The sequence below is a fragment of the Heterocephalus glaber genome, unplaced genomic scaffold (assembly GCF_053883595.1).
Source record: "Heterocephalus glaber isolate CG9 unplaced genomic scaffold, H.glaber_assembly_v1.0 deba00001446, whole genome shotgun sequence".
In the NCBI taxonomy this organism is placed as follows: domain Eukaryota; kingdom Metazoa; phylum Chordata; class Mammalia; order Rodentia; family Bathyergidae; genus Heterocephalus; species Heterocephalus glaber.
In genome coordinates this window covers 791,434-808,223 of record NW_028258298.1, presented here as the reverse complement: position 1 = coordinate 808,223, position 16,790 = coordinate 791,434, and the positions used below count along the sequence as shown (strand labels likewise).

The window sequence follows — 16,790 nt, the reverse complement described above, 5'->3', positions numbered from 1 at the left end:
ACATTACTATGCATTTACTAATGCTATCACATCAGTAAAACTCACTTCTGAATGTTGCTGTGTGAGTGTTTCTAGGTAACATTAGCATATGGGACAGCAAACTAGTGAAGAGGCAGTGTGGCCTCAGACAGAATGTGCGCAGCATCAGGCAGCAGCACCATCTGGTGGGCTAAGTGCCCAAAGGAGTCCACCAATCTCTCTCTCTCTCTCCCTCCCTCCCTCCCTCCCTCCCTCTCTCTCTCTCTCCTCTTTGTTCTTCCACCTTGATGTACTGCCTCACCACAGGTCCAGAAACAGTAATGGAGCCAGGTGACTATGGACTGAATCCTGTGAACCCATGAGCCAATTAAACCTTTTCTCCTTTACATTATTGTTCTCAGGTATTTTGTAACACTATGCTTGTGTTTGTCAAGAAAAAGTGGTGGAGTGACTTCTTGAGGTCATGCTGAAATCACGGTGAGCTAGAGTAAGACTTCAGGTCTGTGAGCTCCTAAAAGTCCTCCAGGCTCTCCATTCAAGGGTCAGCATAGAGGGACCAATGTGGTAAACAGGACCACTGGATTCACTTGAGGCCCTAACTAAAGTGACCTTTGTCTCTCAGTTATCCCTCTTTCCTTCAATATCTTTTCCCTACTTTGTAAACATCCATTTGCTAAAGCATTTTAATTACCTCATTTAAGTGTTCCATCTCACTCTTGCCAGACTTGACTGACCCACAGTGCAAGAAAGTGGTCAGCCTTTTGCTCTTGAATCATATGTGACATGTCTGTATATTACATATTACTTACAGGAAGTGTGAATAACAAATTATCCTAAGTAAGATGAGATTAAAGTCCGGGTAGAAATACATACTTTTCTCTTTTTCACTCATCTAATTCACAAAGCAACTTCCTAAGATAGTAAGTATACACTGTGTATATGTATGCATGTATGTATATATGTGTCATCATGCCTATAACATAGAGAAAGGTAATATATATGTTTACGCTTGATTATATTAGTATTAACAAGGAAGAGAGAAGAAAACAATATTAGTCAAAGAAAATGGTAAAAAAATAAAGCACAACCTACCAAAATTTGTTATATGTAATGAAAACAGTGCTTATAGTGACAAATATAGGATTGAATATATATACTAGAAAAGATCTAGACACAATTACCTAAACTTGGAAAAAAAGAGTAATGAAAAGCAAGCCAAAGAAAATAAATTATAAAAATTATAGAGAGATTTCTTCATTTCCTATCTTTATTTCTTTTATTTCTTTCTCTTGTCTAATTGCCATGGATAATGTTTCCAAAACTATATTGAACAGGAGTGGTGACAGTGGACATCTTCATCTTGTTCCTGATTTTAGTGTGAAGGATTTCAGTTTTTGACCATTTAGTATGATATTGGTTGTTGGTTTTTCATAGATGGCTTTTATCAGATTGAGGTAGAAACCTTCTATTCCAATTTTTTCTAGGGTTTTTATCATAAATGTGTGTTGGACTTTGTCAAATGCTTTTTCTGCATCTATGGAGATGATCATATGGTTTTTGTCCTTGGCTCTATTGATATGGTGTATTAAATTAATTGATTTGCATATTTTTAACCATCCTTGCATCCCAGGCATGAATCCCACACTTGGTCAGGGTGTACGATCTTCTTGATCTTCTGCATTCTATTTGCCAGTATCTTATTAAGGATTTTTGCATCTATGTTCATTAGTGAGATTGGCCTATAGTTCTCTTTTTCAATTGGGTCTTTCTCTGCTTTGGGGATCAAGGTGATAGTTCCTTTCAGGAATAAATTTGGGAGTATTGCCTTTCTTTCAATTTCATTGAAGAGTTTAATCAGTAGTGGCAATAGTTCTTCTCTAAATGTCTTGTAGAATTCAGCAGTGAAGCCATCAGGGCCCAGGCTTTTCTTATTTGATAAGTTTGTAATAGCTAAAACTTGGAAACAGCCCAAATGCCCATCAACTGGAGACTGGATAAAGAAAACGTGGTTTTTTTATAAAATGGAGTACTACTCAGCCATAAAAAATGAGAAATTAGAGACATTTATAGCTAAGTGGATGCATATTGAGGCAATACTCTTAAGTGAAATAAATAGGACACACGTGTAAATACCGAATAGTTTCTTTGGTGTGAGAAACTGAAAGTGTAAGTAAGGACTAAATGTATAATAGGTAATGTGAAATAGGAAGAAAAGGGGCAAAGGGGAAGGAAATGGGAGGGCTAGGGGAAAGGATAGAAGGGAATGGGATTAATATGAGAAAATGGAAAAATAGGAACAAAATCTTTGTAAATAGGGAGGAATGGAGGGGTTGAAGGGAGGGCTGGGCAAGGGTGAAAAATAAGAACCAAGAGAGACTGTGTAAAGGTACAAATTTCCAATGATGAATGTCATTATATTGTATACCTAAAATGTACCAGTGATTAGAATGAATAATCGAAAATGTAAAATAGGAAGAAAAGGTCCAAAGGGGCAGGGGTAGTGGGAGGGTCAGGGGAAAGGAAAGAAGGGAAAGGAAAAGTGATGAGAAATGGAAATAAAGTCTTTGTAAATAGGGAAGGGTGGAGGGGGTGAAGGGAGGGCTAGGAATGGGGAAAAAATAAGAATCAAGATGCATTATATAAAGGTACAATTCCCAATGAGAAATGTAATTGTGTTGTATACCTACAATGTACCAATAAAAGAATTTAATACAAAAAAAAAGAAAACTTAAAAATATTAACAACAGCAACAAAACTCCTGAAATAAAGAAGCAATTACAGTAGGAGTGCAGGATACAAGGTTAAAATTAAAGTCATGGACTTTCTTATGTATCGAACATGAATAATTGGCTTTGAAATTAAAAACATGATTACATTAGCATCCAAATGATTAAACACTAAGCATAAATCTAACAAAATATATAACATATCTCCATGAGGAAAATTACAAAACAATAATGAAAGAAAAAGCAAAGAGGAATTAAATGATGGAGAGCTATCCCATGGTTATGGATAGTGGATAGTATATTAGTTCATGTTCTCTTAAGGAGCAGACTCAGTAGGAAATATATGTATAATTAAGGCTCAATATTGTAAAGATCAATAAATCCCGATCAATATCTTCACAAATTATTTTGTGGGTGTTGATAAATCAATTCTAACACTCACATGGAAATGCAAAAGACTCAGAATAGGCAGCACAGACTGAAGAGGAAAGTAGAAAGACTGACATTACTCACATTACAGTGAGGCTACAGTCATGAAGGCAGTGTGGTATTGGTGAAGACAGCCTAGATGGAAAGCCACACAAATACAGTCAAATGATCTTTGACAAAGGAGTGTAGTCAACCCAGTGGAGAAAAGAGTCTTTTCAATATGCTGCTGGAAACTGGATAACCACATCCAAAAGAAAAAAATCACACAAATATCGAAACTATCTTTCACAAAAATTAAATCAAAATGATTGCAGACATTGTAAAATGCAAAATTGTAAAACTCTTAAGAGATAACATGGAAAAAAATCTAGATGGCCTTGGCTTTGGTGATGATTTCTTAAATGCAAAACTAAAGACAATATACAAAAGAAAGAATTGATAAACTGGACTTTACTAAAGTTAAAGACTTCTGATCTGCACAAGATACAGGAGAAATGAAAAAAATCAAGCCACAGACAGGCAGACAATATTTGCAAAAACATATGTTCAAAATGTATGAGGAATTTTTGAAACTCAAAAATAACAAAAATAACCCAAGTGAAAAACTTTTGAAACTCAAAAATAACAAATATAAACCAAGTGAAAAAAGTGTGCCCAAGACCTTACCAAATGCCTTACAGAGAAGATATACACATAACATATGGTATCCCAGCCTTCTGGGAGGCTGAGGCAGAAGGATCTCAGGTTCAAGCCCAGCTTGGGCAACTTAGTGAGAGCCGGTCTCCAAAATAAAATGTATAAAGAACAGATGTAGCTCTCTGTAAAGGCTCTGGATTCAATCTCCAGTACCCCCATAAAAATATATCCCATATCATAGGTCATCAGGGAAATGCAAACTAAAGCACAAAGATGGTCTACTACCCAGCCATTAGAATGGTCACTATGCAGGGTGCTGAGGACACCAGGTGCTAATGAGCACACCAAAGAAGCAGGAAGTCTTCTTCTTTACTGATGGGAGTGCAAAGTGTTACAAGCACTTTGGAAGGCAGTTTGGTGATTGGTTATAAAACTAAACATAAGCTTACCCTTCAAATCAGACAATCAGGCTCCTTGATATTTTCCCTAAAGAGGTAAAACTTTGTGCTCACTTAAAAACCTGCACAAAAATGTTTATAACAGCTTTATTCATAACTGCCAAACTTGGAAGCAACCAAGATGTTATTAAATGGATTAATGGATAAATAAACAGTGGTGCATACAGATAATGGACTATTATAAATATCGTATTCTAAATTAGATAATTATAATGTTGTATACCTAAAAGAAATGGGCTATTAAGCCATAGAATGACAGGGGGAAACTTAAGCTCATATTACTAAGTGAAAGGAGACAATCTGAGTAGCCTACATAGTTGTGTGATTCCAACTATCTGACATTCCAACTGTCTGGGAAAAGTAAAATTATAAAGTAAAAAAGCTCAGTGGATTCAATGCCAGGGACTAAGGGGAAGGAGGGGTAAACAGATCACAGAGGTTTTAGGCACTGAAATTACTCTTTCCAAACCATAATGGTGGATTCATGTCCTTATGCATTTCTCCAAACTCACAGAATGTACAAGATCAAGAGTGAACCACAATGGCCAACTCTATGGTCACGAATCTAATAATGGGGATGGAAAGGACTGATTCTTTGAAAGACACAATCCACTAATATTCACTGAAGATAATGATATGTAAATGATAATGGATGATAATGATATATAAATGATAATGGGTGGTAAGGATACATAAATAAAGATGAATCAATTGAGATAAATATACAATCTGGGGGTGTCACAATGGGGTAAACTGTGGCTATGTAAAGGCAGAGGTATATGGCATAGCACTCTACTTTCTGCTCAGTTTTGCTGTGAACCTAAAACTTCTCTTAAAAAGAAAGTCTGCTGAAAGGAATCCCTAAGAACTGTAAATGAATTGCCCAACTAGTCAGAGGGAGAGCAGCATTGCAGTCTGTCAGTCCAGTTCAGCATTCATACTGGGAGATTAAGGACATTCTACTTGACCAAAGATAAGGATGATAATTCATTAGTGAAAAGGATATGAGAGCTTCTACAAATTGCCAACAAAAATGCAAATCACTTTTCTAAGCATTTTCTCCATTTAGGGTGATATAGACCATTTTTTGTCTCTGCATCAAAGAAACATTGCTGTGATAGATAACAATCAACTTGGAAAATATTTTTGCTTTAACTTTAAATAATTTACTTTTTAAAACAACTTCATTGAGATGTAATTCTTGTACTAAGAGTTTGAACTCTTGCCTTTCATCCTTTCTAGATTTGAAATCTCTCAGTATATCTCAGTCATCTTTTTTGACATTTGAAATTCAGATAACCTTATTTAAATTAAGAAATAATTCTTAAAACTGCATTTAGAGTCAAGCCCTTTTGTTATAAAAATCATCAGGAGTATTTAAGTAAGGGAGTATTTCTAGGTGAACAACCAGATTTGATTCCGGACTTCTTTGAGCAAGTGTGGAGAATAAAGGAAAAATGGGTCATTTCCAGAAAACTATATCTACATATGTTCTCAGGTACAAATTTGATGACAGAAAAGTCTTCAGTACATGGTGGCATGTCAGAGGCAGTTCTCAGAGGGCTGAGTTTTACATTTCTAGATTTTAAGAATGCCCAAGATCCTTCTTCATTCCCCATCTTGGGGGCCAAATAGTAATTTAAATGTCCATGTCAGCAGTTGTATACCCCATGATGTGGGGCATATCTGCAGACCCACTGATGTCACTGTGGGAAGAGAGTGGAGTGGCTTTGTAGAGATGCCCAGGTCCCTTTTGCAAAGGTTAACTGAACTAGCTTGTTTTCCTTTATGGTAACAGCTGCCTCCTCTTTGCTAACATTACTGATTTGTGATAACTTATGGTTCCATTTACCAGTTCTTCACTTGCAGGAAATGTACTCCCATCTTTTGTACAGGACATTACAACAGCATCTCTGAGGTATCTTACCTCAGGTAATAGGACTGAGGTATCAGCACCGAAAGCTCACCAGAAGGCATCTTTCCTGCACATCTGTATTCTTGTTCTGGAATTCTAAGTTGGCCAACATCCAAATCTATTCACTTCACAATCTGATACCTTCTCCTGGTGTGATGCCTCAAATACTAGCACCATGGTGTCCCTTTGATCTTTGGTTCTTAGTGTAGTGATGTCTTCATTGCCAGCACATTTTAGCGTTTTGGACATGCTGGCAAGGTTCATGCCCGCAACCACACTGCAGTCAAAGAAGCCCTCGGAGTGCAAGGTGAGCTGCACCAGGGAGGCGTGGTTCTAGTCCTCGCTCTGCAGGTTCAGCTGCCCCAGCTGCTTTCCTCCCAGGCCTCCTTGATGAGGTCCCTGAGTGCCTCCAGCAACTTCTTTAGTATGGAGTCCTAGACCAGGCATACCTCCAACAATACAGGTACACAGGGGCTGGAAGCAGTAAAGCCAAACAGTTTGGGCTTCCCAAAGGCTCAGCATGCAAACTGCAGCTAGAGCCCAAGACCTGGAAGAACAGACCGGCTTGCCTTGTCTGTGACTCTTTAATCCTCAATCATCTTCAGCATCCTTGCATTTTAGCTGTGCTCTCATTAGCTGTATGAAAGAGGCTAGCCATTCCTCATAAAAATGCCCAGAGAGAGAGATGGCCTCACTGTCATGGACAAGGTGACTAGAATTTTTTAGTTTTTGCCTTTTTGCAGAAATGAGGTAGGAAAATTAGGCAGGGGCCTAATAGATGTTAGAAATTTTGTTGGAATGCCTGGCTATTCCTCAGCAAACTTCAGGAAGGCCTTAAAAACTCAGGGTTGTCAAAGTGAGTTTCCAGAACCATCCTAACACTCCCACATGCCTGGGACAAAATCTGATGATCCCATCCCACGAGTCTCCATATCTGGATAAACAACAGCCGTCCTCAGAATCAAATTAGCGCACACACACACTGCTACCAAGTGACCTCTGCTTCCCACTTTGGCAACAGTATTTAATCTGAGTCTTCTTTTATTTTTATTTCAAAAGCTTCTGTTTGACAAGCCTCAAGTTCTGGTAATGTGCTCATAAAACGTGATTCCAGCTCAAAGTAATGATGGTTGAATTAAAACTTAATGGAGCTTGAAAACATGGGGCCTTTCCTAGAGTGAGGGAAACAAAGCTCATGTGGCTTTCTTCTCAAGTTACCAGCTCAGCAGAGAGCTGCTTTCTCCACCAGCCACCCCCAGTGCAAGTATTTCCTGCTAAAGAGACAAAGCAGGGTTTGCATTGGGTAAAAGAAAAGAAAGTTGAATCAGAGCACATGTTTCCCTTGTTGAAGCAGTTCCCAGCTGAGACCTTTGCATGGGAGAGCTAGCAGGACACACACAGCCTTCTGTGGGTTCACAACAGCACTTTGGAGAAAGCACCACCATCTTCAGCCCCCTAAGGTACTGTAGTAGGCCTGGATTTTGCTCCACCTCCTTTATGTCTAGTAGGGTTACCTTGGGCAAATTCTGGGAATACTGGAAGCCTATGGTTTTCCTTGGGAAGGCACTGGTATAGAGAGTAAGTGGGAAAATGGATAGGAAAAGGAGTGTGCACACTCTCAGCAGGATGACCCACTAAGTGCTCACCAAGTGATAGCTGAAATCAGATCCCCAGACAACACACTTCCTTTGCAGGTAGAAGATGCTGCATGCCACCAAGAGCACCTCAGAAGGGTACTGGGGACTCAGTGAATGCTTCAGAGGGGCCTGGGGTGACGTGGTCGGAGGCTCAATGAGAAGACCCTTCTCCACAGTCAGATTAAGAAAAGTCAGAAGGATGTTGTGAAATTAGATTCCAGCTGCTAGTGTCTCACACACACAAAGTAACTATGTGAGAGGATTCTTGTAGGTTAATTTTCTTCACTGTAGAAAGCTTTACTATCTATATGTATACTATAACATCATGTTGTAAACTTCAAATATACACAATAAAGTGTATTGAAAATAAGAAGACAGGCAGTAAGCAGTGTGTCTGTAGCTACATCTAGATCCCTGGAGTCCAAGAACACTAAATTAACCTCTGAAGCAAAGCACTACTCAAGGAAAACTCAGCAGATTTGGTTTCTTCAGGAATAATCTCTGGTTTTCAGCAAATTCCTTAGTCCATTTCTCCCTAGAACCCTCCCCTTGTCTTGATTGCCCTTTTTTTACCCCACTCAGAATTTCATATAAAGCAATTGTTTACAAAGTAGTTCTGCCTAGACCTTTTCAGACCCTTTTGGGGAAATGGCAATTTCTTCACGGCAAAGTGCTTCCCATAGCAAAAATACTTGAGAGCACTTGAGGGTCACAGGCTGGCATTAGGCGTGGGGACAGGCCCAGTGCAGACATGCTGGACAGAAGAGCTCCAAACTGAAGGTGCCATTGAGCTCCTGCCCACCAACTGTGTGGCCATGGGAAGTGGAAGGACTGTGTGGCTCCGAGGCGGGAAGTATGACTCTGAATTGAGTGCTGTTCTTGGGTGCCTTTGCCATCTCCATCAGTCTACATCTCCAGGCCCAAGTCTTCCTCTCTGTACAATGGATGTGCAGTGGTGATGGTGCAAGAGAGAGAAGATGCAAAATACCTGCTACATGGTAGGTGTTCTTTTCTCCTTCAGCCCCAGTGATGTCATCCTAGAGTGTCAGTGTTCCCTGGGTGTGAGGACAAACCTGAGAAGATGAGTTCAAGGCAGTGGAGGTGGAAGGAAGGAGCAAGGGTTGCTCTGGGCTGCCTGCACTTTGAAAACATATGAGAGCTGCACTCCACTGGAAGAACCCCTCAGCCAGTGTGGTGGGGAGGAGAAACCCATGGCTCCTTCTTCCCCCAACCTCTGGAACTCAGGTGCTTGGGTCCCTGAGGTACCCAGACAGTGGAGACCCAGGCTGTGTCTGCTTCCAGGGAGCTTCTGGCCCAAGGGCTGGAGGCAGCTTGCAGCCCTTAATCATCACTTTCTCTATCCTCCCCCATGTTCAGTAGGTTAAATCACACCCAAGGTCACCATCATCAAAGAGCTTGCCACAAGGCTCCCAACCCCAGCACTTTCTGCTGCCATTCCACCCCTTCCCAGGAAGCTCATACACCTCCTGGGAAAATTAACATTGAATAACAGCCACTTTCTTCACAGAGCCTTCCCCAGGACCCCATCCACCCTTGAAGGTATTTTGGTGTTTCTCTAGCAGTGAGTTACTCCCTTGGGACTTGTTTTCCCTGCATTTGCTTGGTCATTTTGTGAAGACTTATTAAGCCTGCTCCTGGCTGATATGCTTATGTGTGATGCCCATTCCATGAGGAGCTCTGGTCCCAAGTGCTGATTTCCTCCCATAGCTGGCTGTGCAGGGGCTGAGGCTGTGGGAGGGCAGGTGGGAGGCAGGGAAGGTCGGGAGGGGCAAACAGGAGCATTCAGGAAGGGGAGAGAAGGGGAAAGCTTCCCTTGCCCTAGTGACCTTCCCCTTTATTTCCCACTGAGATTCTAGCTGAGCCTATTCCTAGCTTAGGGAAGTGAAGAGCCAAAGTCCAAGGTTATTTTTTGCTTTGTTGTCACCACCGCCTCTTTAATATCCCAGGAAATCTAATGCTGCCATCTCCCTCAAGGTGTTGGGCATACACCTGCTATGATAGGACAATGCACAGTCTGAACATCTACATGCTCTGGCCCTGGACATAAGCTTTCACAGAGGAGCCCCAATAGCCAGAGCCAGCCCACCTAAGACATCCTATCTGATACCTACTTCACTAACTTTTCAGGGTGGGCTTAGCTTGGTGATGCTAAAATAAGTTTACCAGGATGCCAAAAAGTAGGAGGTGGGATGCTGTCCATGACACCAAAACAGTTGAAATTGAAGGGAAAAGCATGATTACAGCAAAATACAGCAAAAAGCACCATTCCCCTTGAAGCATAATGTAGAGTGTGCAGCCCACCCTGGTTATAATGCCCAAGTTTGCACACCAGGAAAGAAATATGAATGGATAATCCTGTCCCACAGCCAAAAACCCTTTGTCCTCAGAGAATCAATTTCCTGATTTATGCAAAACAATACAGGTCCTTTCTGTTTAATTTGAACCCAGGTATCAGAGTTTCCACTGGTATACATCCCAGGCAAGCCCCTGTGCACCTGGGCTAACAAAGCTCCTCTAAGGAGTGTTTTGACTTCACTGCAAGTGGAAGATCAGTCACCTGAGTGGCATTTTCTGCTATGCACTGTGTTACGTCTTGTATGTAGATGTTCCCCCAAAGCCTCATGTGCTCACAGGTGAGGCTTTTTGGAGGTGGCTGGATCTAGGGTGTGTGATGCTGGATTAGGCTATGTAATAACTAAGTTGGTTTAGCATAGTTCTGGATGTGGATAATGGAAGCCCCACTCTCGGTGTGTGGGTGACAACAATCAATCGACTTGTAGCCTGGATGGACTATAAAGGGACAGAAAAAAGGCAGGGTGCTGCTTGCTACTTTCTCTGTCACACAATGTACTACTTCTCTGTGACGCCCCTGTGCCGTGCCACCCTGCCTTGGAGCCAGTCAACTGTGGACTGAAACTGCTACAAACTGTGAGATGAAAACCTTTCCTCCTTTACCTTTGGGTGTTGAGTATTTTGTCTCAGCAACGAGAAAAGTAACTAAGACATGCTCTAATTCTGGGATTTAGGGAGAACAGAACATCAATTTTAATATTACACAGTATACACTCTCAATAAAATTGACTTTTTCCTATACCAAGCTATTAATAAAAATAGTCTAATAGTCTTGAGAGTTACTAATGATGAAACAAATAATATACAGTTTCCAGCAAGATGAAAATAATCACAAAGCTTAGGCATAGTAAAATATTTTCTTACTATTTTAAATTGTTGCTAACCAGAGTCTGGCTCCCAAAATAGGAAAAAGTACAAATTTACCAGCAATATTATCTTGGAATCGGCAGCCTTTTGAGGATTACATAGATCCCCTGGTTAAGTTCTTAAATGTGGGGAAAATATATGGTGAATTTTCAAATTTTAAGACTTTATTGCAGTAAAAGACACATTGCAATTAAATATTTCCCCTCATTTTGAACACACTTACCCCACTTACCCCTCTTGCTGCCACTTTTAGAAGCAGTTCTGGAAGTCCTTTTCCATGAGTGTCTTTAAAATGTACATCTAAAATGTACCAATAAACTTAATTAATTATAAAAAATATGGTGAATTGTGCTGCTCTGTGCCATCCAATGGAAAGGCAGGCTCATAAAAACATTGCAGTGTGTCCTCATCCACCTTGTTCACCAGATCTGGCACCAAGTGACTCCTGGATCCTCCTCAAAGTCAAAATGCCATGAAAGATAAACATTTTGAATGAGTATATCTGGGCAGCTATGCCAGTGCAACAAAAGACACTCACAAAGCACTCCACAACTGTGTCAGAAAACGGCAAGAATGGAATAAGTGAGTTTGAAAGCAGGGGGAATATTCTGAGGGGGATTGATGGCTGTGTATCTTTTACTGTAAGAAAATTTTAAAATGTAAATATTCACTATTTTTTTAAGCACGCCTTGTAATTAGTGCTTCAGAAGACTTAATGTGAGGAGCCTTTCTACCATACTTTCCCTGCTCTTTCAGAAAAGACCTTTAACTACTTGTTTCGGCTTGTCAGAAACTATGTATTTTTTTCATATTTGCTCTTTCTGCATCTTCCATCCCTTCTATCTGCTTTACTTTCACTCTCATAAGTTAAGAACTGTTTTCCTGCTTCATGAGGTTTCAAACAAGAAGATAAAGTAATTGCTTTCCCGCTCTTACCCCTTACCCATTCTCTGGGGTTCAAACTCAGAAAGACTGCAATGACTTCCTGTAACAGTGCTTTGCAGGTGGTAGAGGGTATCCCTCTCCAAACTAAAGGTCTTTCCTTGTCTATCAAATGTACAATAGTAACATTAACTCATCTAGGCTTTTTGACTAAAATTTTCAAATCAATTCAGCTCATGCCTGCTTAAAAAGGGCACATTTCAAATGAGAAATGAGTTAAAGAAAACAATATAGAGCCCCCAAAGAGAACAATATCTTGTATATTTCTGTTCATACTCCACTTTTAGATTTTAAAATATTTAATTGATGAATAAATATTGAATATATTCAAGGTATACAATGTGATAAATTTATATACATTTTATGATTGCTACATGCATTGCCATGCATGTTAAACATTAGTTAGAACTTGTTCCTCTTGTAACTGAAAATATCTGCCCTTTGACTAACCCGACCCTCATGGCCCTCAGCACCAGCATCTAATAACCACCATTCTACTCTTTCCTCCTAAGAGTTTGAACTTTTTTAAAGTTCCACACAGAAGTGAAAGCAAAACTATTTGTCTATGTCTGGCTTATTTTACTCAGCATAACGTCGTCTAGCTTCATTCATGTTGTTGTAACTGACTGGATCTCCTTTTATGACTGAATCCATTGTATGAGATACTACCTCACACTAGGAAGGATGTTAAGACAAGAGATGATAAGAGTTGGTGAGGCTGCACAGAGAAAGGAATGCTTCGACATTGTTGGTGGGAATGCAAGTTAGGATAGCCATTATGGAAAATAGTATGGAGATTCCACAAAAAGTTACAAGTAGAACTACCATATAATCCAGAAAGCCCACTTCTTGGTGTATAGCCTAAGGACTTGAAATTGATTTGTTGAAGAGATATCTATACTCCCCTGTTCACTGCAGCATTATTTATAACAGCTAAGATGTAGAAAAAACCAACCTTAGCATCTGTACATGTATGAATGGGTCGAGAATATATTTCTACTCCATCTTCATGCTCCTCAGTCCCGTTTTCCTGTCCACCCTAGGGAAACTTTGTTGTCCTCTGTAATACTGTTCATCCTCACAAATGTTGGATAGAAGGACCCCAACCATCCCATGACTGTTTTACAGCACCAGATCTGAGAGGACCGAGGAGACATTACATCAGGAATCTTGAATTGAACTGTTTTCCTCAAGGATAGAAGAGTATGGTGGTATAGTGTTACAGTGGGCAGATGGATCTGGATGTTATCACTGGCTCTCAGTCTCCACCATCTATGGGGATGTACACACTTATATCATTAGGCCTTATCCCGGGAATCTCTGATTCAGAAGGCCTAGGGTATAATTCAGATGTCTATTTTTAAAAATCTGTAGTTGATTTTTCTGCATTCAAATGTGAAAACCACTGGAATAAATCACTGGAAATTTTAATTGAAAGTCAGTTGAAAGACAGCTAACATTTAGAGTGGCTTCTTTAAACCATTTTAAAATCATAGGGTATTGAACTTCAGTTGTGGTTCTTCCTAGAAAACAGGAGTGGACTGATACTTGGAGGTGTTTTACTGTTCAGAATTTCCCTTGTGCTGAGTGTATGAAAGCAGGACCCAGACATGCAAAGAGTGAGTCACCTTCAATATGTGCCCTTTTTGCTGAGCATTCATGCTGTCACTGAGTTTCAATGGTGTGGAATATTCTAAACATTACTTTCAGTAGCCTCTTCCCTGATGCTTCCCAGGTGCTGTCTACAATATCACCTTCAACTTCTTTTCCATTTAGAATTTTTTATTGCTTAAATTGACCTATCTGATTTCCAATAACTTCTTCCGTGTTCTGGCCCTTTTGTGAACACAGCATAATAGAATTTGAAGCTTCATCCTGGCCATGTGAGTTAGAAACTTTTACATTAGTACATTTTTCCAGCCTTTATTCATTAAAAATGCACACACACACACACACACACACACACACACACACACACACACACACACCGTGCTGAGGATTGACCCCAGAGTTGTGCTTCGACGTGCTCTACATTTAAACCATACTCTCTGCCTTTATGACCTTTTCCTTACAGCTTTCTGGCTGTTATCCCGACTGTTAGTGCAACTCCTTCAGGAAGGAACTTTGACAATGGCTGTCCAGTTTGGGTAAAAGGTCTCTTGCACTTCTTCTGCCAGAAGTGTGGTATAGTAGAGAGAGTGAATAAAGCCAATCCATGCAGTGCTTGCCATATTTTAGAAAGAGGAAGCTGCAATCACCCAGGAAATTATCATAGAGATTCTCCTGGACCCAGAGACAGGGTTATGAGTTCTTAAAAACAATGATGAAGAGCCTTCTAGGCTCCCAAGCCATTGGGGAATCTAACATCATTTCCACAGAAACAGATTAGACAGGTTTGTCATGAGTTGCCATCCTGCTGCTGAAAAGGTGACAATCAATAAGAGGAAGAGAATTCATGGGGTAAGGACACCTGACCCATTATGCTGGGGCTACACCTATCAAAACAAGGTCTCCAGCACCCCAAGCCAATGTTCTTGCTCCATTCCAGGATGATGTTCCCATCTTGGGTCTACTCTGTTAGAACCACAATTGGACTTGCATCTTTCCATCCAATGTTAGTCCAACTAAGACACTGTCTTTAATATACAAATCACTTAAAGCATTTTTGCAAAGGTACAGTTTATACTGTCTATAAAGATGTTGAAACAAACTAGATAAAAAGCTCAGTCATTCTGCTTCTCTGTTTTTTGTTTCTATTTTTTCTTTGGTTCTGGAATATTTTTTTTTCTTATGGTACTGAAGATTGAGCCCTAGGCCTTCACCCTGGGCTACAGTCCATCCCTTTTAAAAATATTGATTTTTGAGACAAAGTCTTGCTAAGTCACTAAATTACTCGGGCTGGGCTCAGACATGATCTTCCTGGCCTCAGCCTCCCGGAGTGGCTCCTGGAATCTTTAGCTTTGTATGGACAGTAGATGATCATTATCCTTCCTCTGCCTCCAAGAGAACTGTATTTGTCAGTTTTTATGAACGTTTTCGCAGGAATTGTCTTAGTAATCTTCTCTAGGCCTTCTGTTCTTATATAAGGAACTTTTTTCTTCGGTTTTTGGCCACTTAATCGGTCTTTCTTATTGTGATTTAAACTTATTTTCCCCAGTTATATTTAAAGTAAAACTAAAAACAAGCAACAAAACCTTAAGACTTGGACATCTTCCTTCCATATGCATGGGACCCTTATGATCATCTTCTATGTGCTTAGAACTTATCAGCCATTTCCACATTCTGTCCCTCAGACTCAAAATATCACTAAATCATCATCATCATCATTATCATTTGCCTTGAAGTCCAAGGAAGTTTAAGAGAAAAATTCCTAAGGATTTTCAAGGTTAGAGTGTCTGTGCTGGGGGCTCAGGTGAGGAGACTCTTTTAGAATGGTGGAACTCTTTACAATGCCTGAAATACTTTTACCTCTTTCCCCTATTGTGTCCTCACCACAAAAAGATTTCAGAAGGCAAGTATACCGTTCATGTTTTATTGTTAAGAATTCAGTTCTCAGAAGGCTGTGATTTGTCCAAAATCCCACTGCTGATGATCAGCAGGTGTAGGGCTGTGACTCCCTGTGCTCTGATTTACATGTCACTTTCTTCTGTTCCATAGCCATCTTCTGAAGATTTAAGGCTCTAAACTTGGCATTAGCAGCTACCACCCTGAGTGCTCTTCAGCTGGGTGTGTCATGCAAACTCACAGTGCATGTGAAGTGTGTGTTCTCATCCTAGAACCCGAGCAACTGGAAAGCAGGTGTGAAGAAGTCCAGTAAAGGAGGAGAATCCTTGTATGCAGCTTCCCCAAAAACTTTTCCCCAACCTTCAGCTACTCACATCTCTATGTCTATTGTGCCTCCCTTCTGTATACTCTTCACACAGAAGCCAGAAAAATCCTGTGAAAACAGAAGCTGCCTCATTTGTCTTCCTTTCTTTCATGTAACTTCTGGGAGTATTTCCTCTAGGATTCCAGTGAGCCTATTGCCTCTTGACCTGCAAGGGCCATCCACAGGAAGGCAATGGAAGATCACATACTGCAGCGGTGTTGGCTCTACAACTTACACTTCTCTACCACAGATTCTTCTCACCCTCAACTAGCACTTCTGGGGGACTCAGCAGTCTGCTGGGCAGTATGAAAGGGCCCTTTGACCATGAGAGCTTTGAGCATCTTGCCCTCACATACTCTTAGTTCTTGGTTTACTACCTGTGCCTATTTACCATTAAAACTTGGCAGAGGAGTTTCAGCAGGTGTCTCCATGGACCACCTGCATGACAATCATGTTTCCTATTCTTATTGTACAGTAACAGCTGTGCCTCCTCTGATGATCAGCATCAATCACCCTGTCAAGCTGTTAGCTGCTCTTCATGCCTCCCGAGTGCTTAAAGTAAGGAATCCAAATGCTAAGTGGCAGTTTCAGCTTGTTTCTGAGCAGGATTCTTCCTGTGTCCTTTAGGAAAGGCCATCTTATTTTAGGGACTATGCCAGTTAAACCTAGGAACAAGAAACAAGGATTCCTTCAGTGGGTCAATGGGAGTGTGAGCTTATCTGCTCTTGGATCCATCTCTTCATTCTTAATTTAGTCTTCCTTTTGGGATCACAGTACCACATAAAAGTTCTTGACTTCATGTGTACACTGCATGCTAGGGGAAGATGCCCCACCCTCTTATGAATATTGACTGCAGTTCTTTCGTGGAACATTCCAACACTGTTCATCTGGTAGCCTCTAGGTAGTACAGTAGGGGATATGTCAGATGAACTCTGTGGTCATGGGTTCATCTTCAGTTCT

The 16,790-nt window shown here is 40.5% G+C and overlaps 1 pseudogene; it reads right to left on the bottom strand.

Annotated features, from left to right (window-relative positions):
* Positions 1-3,236: 3,236 nt before the first annotated feature.
* The window catches only part of LOC101716914 (DNA sliding clamp PCNA-like), a 35,521-nt pseudogene continuing 21,967 nt past the window's right edge, over positions 3,237-16,790 (bottom strand).